Here is an 11,995-nt window from a genome sequence, read left to right as displayed (position 1 = left end):
CAAGCTTTCTTAGCTGCAGAGACTGCATTCTCGGGACTTCCCTAGTGGTCCAGTGGCTAACACTCCACAGTTCAATGCAGGGGGCCCGGGGTTGATCCCTGGTCAGGGAACTAGATCCCACATGCCACAATTAAGAGTTTGAATGCTAGAACGGAAGACCCTGTGTGCCACAACTAAAACCCAGTGCAGCCAAATAACTTTTTTAGTAAAAAGAAGACTACATTCTCACTGGGGACATCTATGGAGATTCTGGGGGAATCACAGGGTAGGGAAAGGCAGACCCCAGTGGGCCCAGTGACGTGTGCAATGTTTTTTCTTGCTGACCACCCTTTGCAGGACCGTCCGCCCAGCTGCTCCCTCCCCCAACAACCAGCCTTCTTGCAGCCAGAAGACCCTGGTACCAGCTGTGGAATCACTAGTCACCAAATCCCTACCATCTCTTTTTTGTGTGTGTGCTAACACTTGAAATACATTTACTAATTAAGACAACCAACACTTTTACTTGCATTTATTTTTTGCGGCATTTATTCCCGGGCCATAAGTGTTTGTCTCTTCAGTTTCTTCTGGAATATCTTTTTCTTCTGTGCAACCTCCTCTTCTGGTTTAGGAACGATCTGTTCTTTTTCAGTAAGGATCATCTCAATGTGGCAGGGGGAGCTCATGTAGGGGCTGATCCGACCGTGAGCTCTGTAAGTCCTGTGCCGCGTCTTGGGGGCTTTGTTCACTTGGATGTGCTCAATGACCAGAGAATCTACATCTGAGCCCTTAAGTTCAGCATTACTCTCTGCATTTTTGAGCACGTGTAGTAAAAATTCAGCACTCTTTTTAGGCCGCCAACCCTGCGTCCAGCCCTGCTGTTTGGCCCGTGCACACCTACCAGCTCCACCGTTTTAACCACGGAATGGCACACCTTGCTTCTTTAAAGTGACATCCTTCAGATACTTGGTGGTTTTTGGATATGCATACCCTTTATGGCCTGGGCAGTTTCATGAGTGTTCTTAAAGTGAACACGAAGATTTGAACCTCTTGATTTGCATGATTTTGTGGGGTTTTCTGGGTCAAGTGAATAGCGCACCATTTTTAGGGGTCACCTCAGGCTGCTTACCGGAAAGGCCCCACCAACATGGCCTTCCTAGCTAAGGTTTTACCTCTCCAGAAGACAGTCTCCCTGAACCAAATCTCACTAATAAACGCTGAGAAATACATCTTAACAAAGGCCTTGCCGAGATGCCTCTGCAGGAGCGCATATGTTAAAAAGTCCCACCCACCCCAAACAAAAAGGGTTTTTCTCAGCAGGGCAAAATACCCTGCTGTCCTGCACAGCAGGTCCACCGATTACCACCGGGAAGGAGGCTGCATTTAAGCAGGTGCTGTCACTTGGTTCTTCCTTGGAGAAAAATGCAGATCTTCCTGGCATATTTAAAATATGCCATTAGTTGCTGAACATTGTCTTGATTTGGAAAGAAAAAAAAAATAGGAGCACATAATTGGAGACTCCCTTTTACCCTGAAGATGTCCCAGGAAATATGGGAGGAAACCAATGGAGTGTGACTGTTTGTCACCAGAGCTGACTGGTGACAGCAGATGTGAGCACCAAGCAGAAAGCTGCAGTCTTGGAAGGAGCACTCTCAGCACAGATGTTGCCAGGGCTCAGGGCACACCCCGGGTTTGGCACTCAGGGAATCACATTGTTTTATTGCAGGGCCGGAAAATCCGCTTTTGGGCTGCAGAGCCAAATTGTGGGACCACGATGGCTGTGCTCAGCAGGCCACATGGGCGTCCACTCTGCCTGGCAGCTGTGGTACAAAAGCACATCTTTGTAAGCACAGCTTTCAGACCAACTGTCCCCTGCATGGGCGAAGTCAAGAGGCTTACTTACTCACGGCTCCCCCTCTGTGGCTTCATGGTTCATGTTCAAATTTACCTGGGCTTGTTCCCCACATCACTGCCGAATAGACAAGAGAGTCTGCCAGGACGTCCCCAGTTGTGGGTCAGAGGGTGAGAGGAGCAGGCTACCTTGCCTCTGCGGTAGGTTCAAAGGGCAAGGATGGGGCCCTGCAGGTACTCTCAACTGCAGCTCATCTCAGGTACCACAGAGACACAGCATACCTTGTGCTTTCTTTCTTCTTCTTCTTTTTTTTTTTTTTTAAACCAACCTTCAACTAAATTGTGCCCATTTAAGTTACAACTGGGCTTTCCTGGTGGCTCAGACAGGAAATAATCTACCTGCAATGCAGAAGACTTCCTGACTGGGTCAGGAAGATCACTGGAAAAGGAAATGGCCACCCATTTCAGTATGCTTGCCTGAAAAACCCCACGGACAGAGGAGCCTGGTGGGCTATACAGTCCATGGGCTTGCAAAGACCTGGACACAATTGAGCATACACAAGCCCACACGTGGAATTAATTATAAATAAAAATCTGTATGCAGGTCAGGAAGCAACAGTTAGAACTGGACATGGAACAACAGACTGGTTCCAAATAGGAAAAGGAGTACGTAAAGGCTGTATATTGTCACCCTGCTTATTTAACTTATATGCAGAGTACATCATGAGAAACTCTGGGCTGGAGGAAGCACAAGCTGGAATCAAGATTGCCGGGAGAAATACCAAGAACCTCAGATATGCAGATGAACCACCCTCTTGGCAGAAAGTGAAGAAGAACCAAAGAGCCTGTTGATGAGAGTGAAACAGAAGAGTGAAAAAGTTGGCTTAAAGCTCAACATTCAGCAAACTAAGATCATGGCATCTGGTCCCATCACTTCATGGCAAATAGATGGGGAAACAGTGGAAACAGTATCAGACTTTGTTTTTCTGGGCTCAAAAATCACTGCAGATGGTGATTGCAGCCATGAAATTAAAAGATGCTTACTCCTTGGAAGGAAAGTTATGACCAACCTAGACAGCATATTAAAAAGCAGAACTATTGCTTTGCCAACAAAGGTCCACCTAGTCAAGGCTATGGTTTTTCCAGTGGTCTTATATGGATGTGAGAGTTGGACTATAAAGACAGCTGAGCACAGAAGAATTGATGCGTTTGAGCTGTGGTGTTGGAGAAGACTCTTGAGAGTCCCTTGGACTGCGAGGAGATCCAACCAGTCCATCCTAAAGAGATCAGTCCTGGGTGTTTATTGGAAGGACTGATGTTGAAGCTGAAACTCCAATACTTTGGCCAACTCATGCGAAGAGCTGACTCATTGGAAAAGACCCTGATGCTGGGAAAGATTGAGGGTAGGAGGAGAAGGGGATGACAGAGGATGAGATGGTTGGATGGCATCACCGACTCAATGGACATGGGTTTGGGTGGACTCTGGGAGTTGGTGATGAACAGGGAGGCCTGGTGTGCTGCAGTTCATGGGGTTACAATGAGTCAGACATGACTGAGCGACTGAACCGAACTGAAAATTTACAACACATACATAAACATGCCAGGTTCTGCAGAGAAACATCTAGCCTTAAAGTAAGCCTCTTCCTGACTTGAGCAGTCTGAGGAGTGGGAACAGATGTCTGCAGTCAACACCCTGTCCCCTCAAGTCCCAGTGTTAAACCAGACAGGCTCTAAAACCATAAAGGAGTTAACCAAGACAGACCGCGTATCTAAACATGAATGCATTATAACATCAGAGAGCAGTGTGGGCAGAGATAGATATCTGTTTGTTTTTTCCTGATGCTGGTGACAGTATTTGTTATGTGTGTTTTTTATTGAAGGAGTTTTTCTCATAGATAACCCAATACAAATTATTTGAAAGAAAATGTATTTTGTTATTACTTGGAATAAAAATGGCAATAATGTCGGAATGAAACGCAGATAAAAAATGAGATCATAGAATAAAGGATATAGAACTTGGCAATTTAAGCAAAGCCACTTAAACGAAGGTGATTTGTGAACAGGCTGGAAAAGATGCCTCAACTAATGGGTTTTAACCACCTACTGTGGGCTGGGAAAATTTTAAGTCATCCTTCATTTTAACTGACAATTGTTTAATGCAACTTATAAAAGAAAATATTCATTTGGTGGGAAGGTCCCCAGAGAGGGCATTACGGTGGGAGGAAACACAAGTGTATAAATTAATCCGGGGCTGGCATACCTTCTTCCTTGCCACCTTCCTGACCTGGGCAGGAGAGATGCTCTCTCCCCGAACATCCTTTCTGCTCAGGTGATAAGGGCACATGGCAGTTACAGCCAATGAGATATTAATCACAGTCTTATAGGTGTTAGGAGTTCTGAGACAGAAACAGCTAGCACAGACCTTCCCTTATTCTTATTGCCTTGAATGTCAATATGATGACTGGTGCTGTGGCAGCCATATCGTCACTATGAAGAGGAGACTGGCAGAGATCTTAGCTCTGACACTGTTGAGCTACTGAACCAATGCTTAGAACTGCCTATCTCAGGCTTCTCATCTTTTAAGAAAAGTAAATCCTTAGTTATTTAAGCCACAGTGAGTATGGCTTCTGTTTCTTTTAGCCAAACTTTTTATTAACTGGTATATTCCTTTTATTGTGTGAAGGGGACACAATGGATATTTGTCCTTCTTGACATTAATAACTACAGAAATATATGTTTTGGTGTTTCTTTTAACACTTAAAGGTAACTATTAATGGCAATAAAAAGCAGGACAAATCTTCACGATCACTTGACAAAATGACTAAAGAAAATATAAGCCATGTAGCAAAGAAAACAAGGAAGCATAAATACAGAAAACAGGATGACGCAAAGAAGATAAAGTAATCATATCTCTTATAACAAAAAAGTGAATGGGTTAAACTTTGCATTCTGATAGAATACCTCATATTGGTAAGCCCATATCCAAGCATGTCTACAAAAGACAGACCAACAAAGTGACAAAGAAAAGTTAATGGTAGGAGTACTTACAAAAGTACTTGTATATTTAGAGTAAGGTATTTTATGAGGTTAACTGAGAAAATCTTATCGTTGCCTCCTACATAGATGTAGGCATAGAAAGGCATCTAAGGAAATTCAACGTTCATTTTCTGACAAAAACTTCTTAGCAAAATCAAATCAGAAGGAAATTTGCTGTCATGGTAAAGAATAACTATCTTCATGTAATATCACACGGAACAGTAAAATACTTACAGCCTTTCATTTATGTCTATAAAAAGGCAAAAATCCTCACCATCTTTGCACTTATCACTGTTCTATGAAAAGTAATTAAACATTCTAAAATGATCTGTTGTAAAGTTAGAGACAAAGATCATTATTTTCATACTTAAAACTCAAAAAGTCTACCTAGAAAACAAAAGAAAACCATCTAAAAAGTTACTGGAGTATTGAAGAGAGATTACTAAGTGACTTGTTAATAAATAAATCCACATAATAACCAGTGATAAAAATATAATAAAGATTCCATGTATAAGAGCCACAAAATATATCTCAGGATAATCTTGACAACAAATGTCTAAGACTTCATAAAAATATTTTAAAACTTTTATTTTAAAGAAACACAAAAGATGAAGAAATAGCAAGATGTATTATATTCTTGAACAAGAAAGCATGATGTAGCAAAACTATCAAGACTTCTAAAATTGAACTACACATTTCATGAAATTCCCATTGAAATCCCAACATGGGTTTTTCTGAAGCTTGATAACATGATTCTAAAGTTTACCAAGAAGAATAAATGCATAAGATCAGCCTTAAAGTTAGGAGATGGGAGGAGGGGGAGATAGGGAGAGAAATAGGAAGAGATGGAGAGACGTGGAGGGAGGGAAGAAAGGAAGGAGGGAGGGAGGGTAAGAGCACAAGTGTGGATTATCTCACAAAACATGAACACTAGATTAAAATAGTCTGCTCCCATCTAGAAACAATCAAAGAGATCACTGGGACAGAAGAAAAATTTAGAAACAAACCCAGGGATGTGCTGGGTGCTGAGTTGCTTCAGTCATGTCCGATTCTGCAACCTCATGGACTGTAGCCCACCAGGCTCCTCTGTCCATGGGGTTCTCCAGTCAAGAACACTGGAGTGGGTTGCCATGCTCTCCTCCAGGGGATCTTCCTGACCCAGGGATTGAACCTGCATCTCATGTCTCTGGCATTGACAGGCACATTCTTTACCACTAGCGCCACCTGGGAAGCCCAGTTAAACCCAGGGATAGTTTGTGATAAAAGTGGATAATTCAACAGATGTGATGACCAGGTGATCATTTAGGGTAAAACAAAGCTGGCTTTCTGGTTCATGACTTACACTTAAGTAAATTCTCTGTGGATTAATGACCACAGTGTTAAAAGGGAAGTGGTAACTCGGAGATAATATTTGTATTAAGTTCTTAATACAGAAAGAGATCTCCTAAATAAGAAATCCAGAAAGACCTCCATAAAAGATGTTCAAAAGTTCTGAATAGGTAATCACAAAAGGAAATTCAAATGTTCAAATAGCAGAAACTAAATAAATTCAATATAGCATTTGTCACTTAGAAGCTTGGGAGACATTTTGAAAGCTAAGATGCTTATTCAGTACTCAAGTAAACATGAAATGGACAATGTATAGAGCTGGGGAACAAAAATTAACAGAATGCATTATGGACAGAATTTGATGCTATCAACCTCATAGGAAAATATCCTGAGAAATATTCTCAGATGAAGACAAATAAATTAAGAATGAAGACGTCAGAGAACTGATAGTTACAATGGTAAATATAGTTACAATGGTAAATACTGGTGAAAAATCTGAAGTGCCAAGAACAAAGGTATGGCGATCTAAATTATGGCAGGTTATGTAGCCATAAAAATTGCAGAGTTTTTAATGGCATGGGAAAAAACGATGGACAGACAAAGGCTATGGGACCATTCAGATGTAAGATATTGATAAGGAAGAAGAGAAAGAGGGTGGTGGGGAAGAAATAGAGAATCTGGGATGAAGTGACTAAAATGTTCAATGTCTCTACTGAATGGCTGAGCTGACCAGAAAGACTACCAGGGCACCACTTGTTCAATCACCCCTCAGCTGAATGTATGGTCAGCACAGTGTCTGTGTATCTGTGTCTGTTTTAAGCATCCATTCCCTTCTTCATTCTCTCCTTCCTGTATGCACAGGTCAAGTTGTGTGTAACACACATAGAGATGGAGGCAGACAGTTTCTCTCCTCCCACTCCTGGGAGCACACAGGCAGCAGGATGTGACCCCAGCTTCGCCATCTTGGCAGGTGTAGGCAGGCAGGAGCATCACTCCCCTCTGGGCACTGGACACTCGCTGGAATCCAGTTCTTCTCTTTTGGGGATTGAACCTCACCAGGGTCCCCGGGGCAGTGAGCCAGAGTGGAGCCACAGACTTATGTTTGGGCAGAAGCCTCGAGGGAGGGATTCTTTCTTCTCGAATGTAGCAGTCCTTGTCTACAAGGACTGCCTTGTCCTTAGGGCTTAAAGAGGGAGGCTAACTCTGCAGCCAGATAATGTGTGTGTATCTGAGGCAATTTGTTTCACTGTGGCTGCTGGCTTGTCAGCTTTATCTGTGGCTCATACCAAACTCAGGGTACTCATACCAAACAAGGTACACTGAGGATGTGGCCTCCCCACAGTTCAGGGAGGCTGAGATGAATCTTCAGAGCCACAGAGCAGCTCCAGATGCCAAGACCTCTCCAACATGGGCAATTTGTCCCTCTGCAGGGCTCTGCTAGAGCTGAAGTCCCCCAGGCTCATACTACACCCATGGTGGAGGCATGCGTTCCTGGTTCTTGAACTTGAGTTTTGATTCAAGACAAGTCAGTGATATTTGGGGGAAATATTTTTTTAAAGAAGAGTCACAAATCATGTGTGCCCCCACCCAAAGGTATATATTATCTCACCCCAACAAATAGACACAAGACAGTCACTCACATGAGTCTCCCCTGCCTTTTAATTCTGGAAAGCCCCATGCACTTTGCCATTTTGAAACTCCTATTAACTATTATGGTACAGGCACTGAACAATGAGAGGCCAAAGAAGTCAAGAAACTAAAATGTGATCTCTGCTCTTAAGCATCCAAAGTCAACCTGGAAAAACAAATACATAAGCAAATATCAGAACTCTGTGAGTGCAGTGGAAGATGTGAGGGAGGAGCTGTGGGAATTTGGAAGGTGATGCTCAACTCTGCCCCCAGGGAGGTGAGGAAATAAGCACTAGAGGCAGTCTTCTGAGCTGTCAATAAGAGTTTTCAAAGGAGGCAGGCTCCTCTCCCCTGAAAGGCTCAGCATGTGCAAGCTATAGCAGTGAGAAGGAGCACAGAACTCAGCATCCACAGGACTCTGGCCACCTGGGTGCTTGTACGTCGATTTCTGGCATCTCTTGACACTACCATTAAACTCCAATTTAGTGGCATCTGCAGCTTTTAACCAAGGATTCCTGAAGGCCAGGGAACCTGAAGGCCCTAAAATCAGGTATACAATCAGGTATGTTTTCCTAGTTCACAGCTTTTACCAGATTCTTGGGGGCCATCCCTTCTCCAGTGGTTCCTAGAGTCATGGAAGTGTGGTTAATTCTTGCTTGACTGTGTATTGTTTTGTGGAAACCCTTGAAAAAGAGAGAGCCATAGTATCTTACATGAGTAAATTCTAATAAATCTGCAAAATGATTCGGTGAAGAGAATTCACTAAATGAGAAACCTTGGTCCAGAGAGAGGCCTTTCCCATATCACAGAGCTACTGTATCTGTAGAATTGGAGTAGTACGTACATCTTAAACAAGAAATCCAAAGCGCAAGTGATAAAAGAAAGATAGATGAGTTTAACTATGTTAAACTTCAAAATCTTTTTTTGACAAAAGATACCATAAGCCAGAGTAAAACAAGTTGCAGTCTAAAAAAAAGGTCTTTGCAATGCATATTACTGACAAAGAAATAGTATCTAGACTACAAAGACCTCTAAAAATTAATAAGAAAAATGCACTGAAGCCAATGGGGAAATTGGCAAGTCACAGAAGGGGAGATGGGAAAAACAGATGGAAAATATCTTTAACTTCCTGAGCAATATGGGAAATGCAAATGAAAACAAGATAGAATTTCTTCACATTCAGATTGGCAAAATTTGTACTTTGATGGTACCTTGCTGGAAAATTTCAAGGAAATGGCAGTTTTATGCCATGCAGGGAGGGGGAAGAGAGGTATTGGAACAGCCCATTTGGAGGGAGAGAGGGACCCCACCAGCTGCATATTCTGAGGGAGCCATTGGGACTTTGCCTGCTTCCTGTCACCATCTCCATGCACACAATTTCTGCACACACTACCTTCCAAAAGCTGTCTTTCTTATTTTGTGTCTGTAGACGTCGTTCAGTCCATGGCCCCATGGAAACTCCGACATGGAACATAGCAAGCCATTAAACATGGCTTTGAAGAGGAATATTTAACCACAGGGGAAAACATGCACTGTGTATTGTCAAAAGAAGAGAGTTCAAAGTACTATGTACAATTAGATCCAAACTTTAAGTAAAGAAACACATCAGCGAAGAGGAAATATGCACGTGCTATACACTAAAAATTCACCATTTGCTTCTAACTTATTTTATATGCACTCTTTTCCTAGTTATATGTCATTTCAAAAATGTGAAACTTCAAGATGAACAATATAACTTTTGTGATTAAAAACAGTTTTTAAATACATGTTTCAAATAAATAAGCTACTGTTACATATAGTTATACAAATACATAAAATAATACATATACAAATATATAATAAATATATGTATAAATGAATTATAAATATGTATATTTAAAATATTGGGTTGGACAAAAAGTTCCTTTGGTTTTAAAGTAAAAATAAAGGACACATTCTTCATTTTCACTAAGAACTTTATTGAGCAACATATTCACTATTTTGTTCCACTATCTTCTGCCATTTTTCAGGCAACTTCTTAATTCCATCTTCCCAAAACTTTTTATCACTTTGAGAAAAGAATCATTCCAATACAATATTGTAAAGCTTAAAAATAAAATTAAATTGAAAAAAAAAAAAAGAATCATTCAGGGAAGTCCCTTTTTTCCATTAAGAAAATTTTGTAAAGACTGAAATAAATGGAAATCTAAAGGTGCAATGTCTGGTGAATACAGCAGATGAAACAGAACATCCCAGTCAAGTAGTAACAGTTTTTGCTTGGTCATCAAAGAAACATGTGGTCTTGGGTTATCCTGATGGAAGATTATGCATTTTCTGTTTACTAATTCTGGATGCTTTTCATCAAGTGCTGCTTTCAGTTGGTCTGATTGGGAGCAGTACCTATTGGAATTAATCCTTTGCTCTTCCAGAAGGAGCTCATGAGAGAGGACTATCTTCCAATCCCACCATCTACACAACATCACCTTCTTTGGATGAAGAGCAGACTTTGGTGTGGTTGACAGTGGTTCATTTCATTTTCCCCACAGTCTCCTCCATTCCACATTATGGTCTCGTGTCCACTTTTCATCACCTATCACAATTTACTTTAAAAATGGAATGCTTTCATTATATTTCAGTAGAGAATCACATGCGGAAATACAGTCAAGGTGGTTTTTGTTGCTTGCCTTATGTGGAACCCAAACATCAAAAAGATGAACATAACCAAGCTGGTGAAACTGATTTTCAATACTTGATTTGGATATTTTTAGTATGTCGGCTATCTCACACCTGATATAATGTTGATTGTTCTCAATAGATGTCTCAATTTGATCCCTATCACCTTCAACTCGTCTACTTAACTGTGGAGCATCAGTCAGCAAGAAATTTCTAGCAAAAAACCTCGCAAACCACTTTTGATACGTTCAGTCAGCCACAGCACCTTCTCCACACAGTGCACATACCTTTCTATGTTTGCATTTCAGCTGCATTTTTACCTTTCTTGAAATAATAAAGCATAATATACCAAAAATGTTGCTTTTTTCTTCCATGTGCAATATTACAAATGGCTACCCCAAAACTCACCCGTTTTGATAAGCTTTTTTTAATGCATGCTGATATGACAGCTGTCACAATACAATCTAACAAAACTGTTTCAAATGATGTAAAAGACAACTAAGCACTACTAGACTCATCTTACAGAAAAAAGAAAAAAAAAATGAATGAACCTTTTGGCCAACCCAAGACGTATATATACTCTTTCCCCTTTTCCAGGGTCTGTGCTAAATGCTTCACCTGCATGATCTCAAGTTCCACTCCCTGGGTGGGAAGACCAAGGCTGGGCAATAGTAGACAATTTCCCAGAATTAGGAGCACTGTCCCCTGACTCCCACACCTTGCCCTTCATCACCACACTGACTGCCCGACTGAAACTCCCAAACCTGAATCTGCTGATGATGCAGAAACAGAATCATGTCTCCCAGCTGCCCGTTTTGCACCTCTGGATACGGTGTCACCATGTATGCTCCAAGGATGAAGTCTCGGCTGTGGCACGGACACAAACATGACTCATCTCATTGGGGAAGAGTCACCAGTTCCTCCTGGTTTCATTGAGAAAACATCTCAAGGAAAGTACTCTCCCTAGACTGTTAGCAGAAGAGGCCACACTGAGACTGTGGGGTTAACTGCACATTTACTGTGTGTCTGCTGCTGCTAAGTCGCTTCAGTCGTGTCCGACTCTGTGCGACCCCTTAGATGCCAGCCCACCAGGGTCCCCCGTCCCTGGGATTCTCCAGGCAAGAACACTGGAGTGGGTTCCCATTTCCTTCTCCAATGCGTGAAAGTGAAGTTGCTCAGTCATGTGTCACTCTTAGTGACCCCATGGACTGCAGCCTACCAGGCTTCTCCATCCATGGGATTTTCCAGGCAAGAGTACGGGAGTGGTATATTCATCACATCCCAAGACTCCAATGGTCTGAGCCCCAGTGTCGGCTGAGCCTCTGTCTCATTCTCCTGTGGCTGCTGTAACAAAGGACACCGACTCAGCAGCTTAAAACAACAGGACTTTGTTAGTTCACAGTTCCAGAGGCCAGATGTCTGAAATCCAGGTGTGAGAGGGCATGGTTCCTTCTCAGGGCTCCAAGGTAGATGCTTTCCTTGCTGCTACTCCAGGTTTTACGGCTCCAGGCTTCCTTGGCTT

At 42.0% G+C, this 11,995-nt stretch overlaps 1 pseudogene; it reads right to left on the bottom strand.

Annotated features, from left to right (window-relative positions):
• Positions 1 to 502: 502 nt before the first annotated feature.
• LOC113902803 lies at positions 503 to 1,114 on the bottom strand (annotated as a pseudogene).
• Between the last annotated feature and the right edge of the window lie 10,881 nt (positions 1,115 to 11,995).

The sequence above is a fragment of the Bos indicus x Bos taurus genome, chromosome 13 (genome assembly GCF_003369695.1).
Source record: "Bos indicus x Bos taurus breed Angus x Brahman F1 hybrid chromosome 13, Bos_hybrid_MaternalHap_v2.0, whole genome shotgun sequence".
NCBI lineage: Eukaryota > Metazoa > Chordata > Mammalia > Artiodactyla > Bovidae > Bos > Bos indicus x Bos taurus.
The sequence above is the reverse complement of the archived record's forward strand: the minus strand, read 5'-3'. Positions and strand labels throughout refer to the sequence as shown.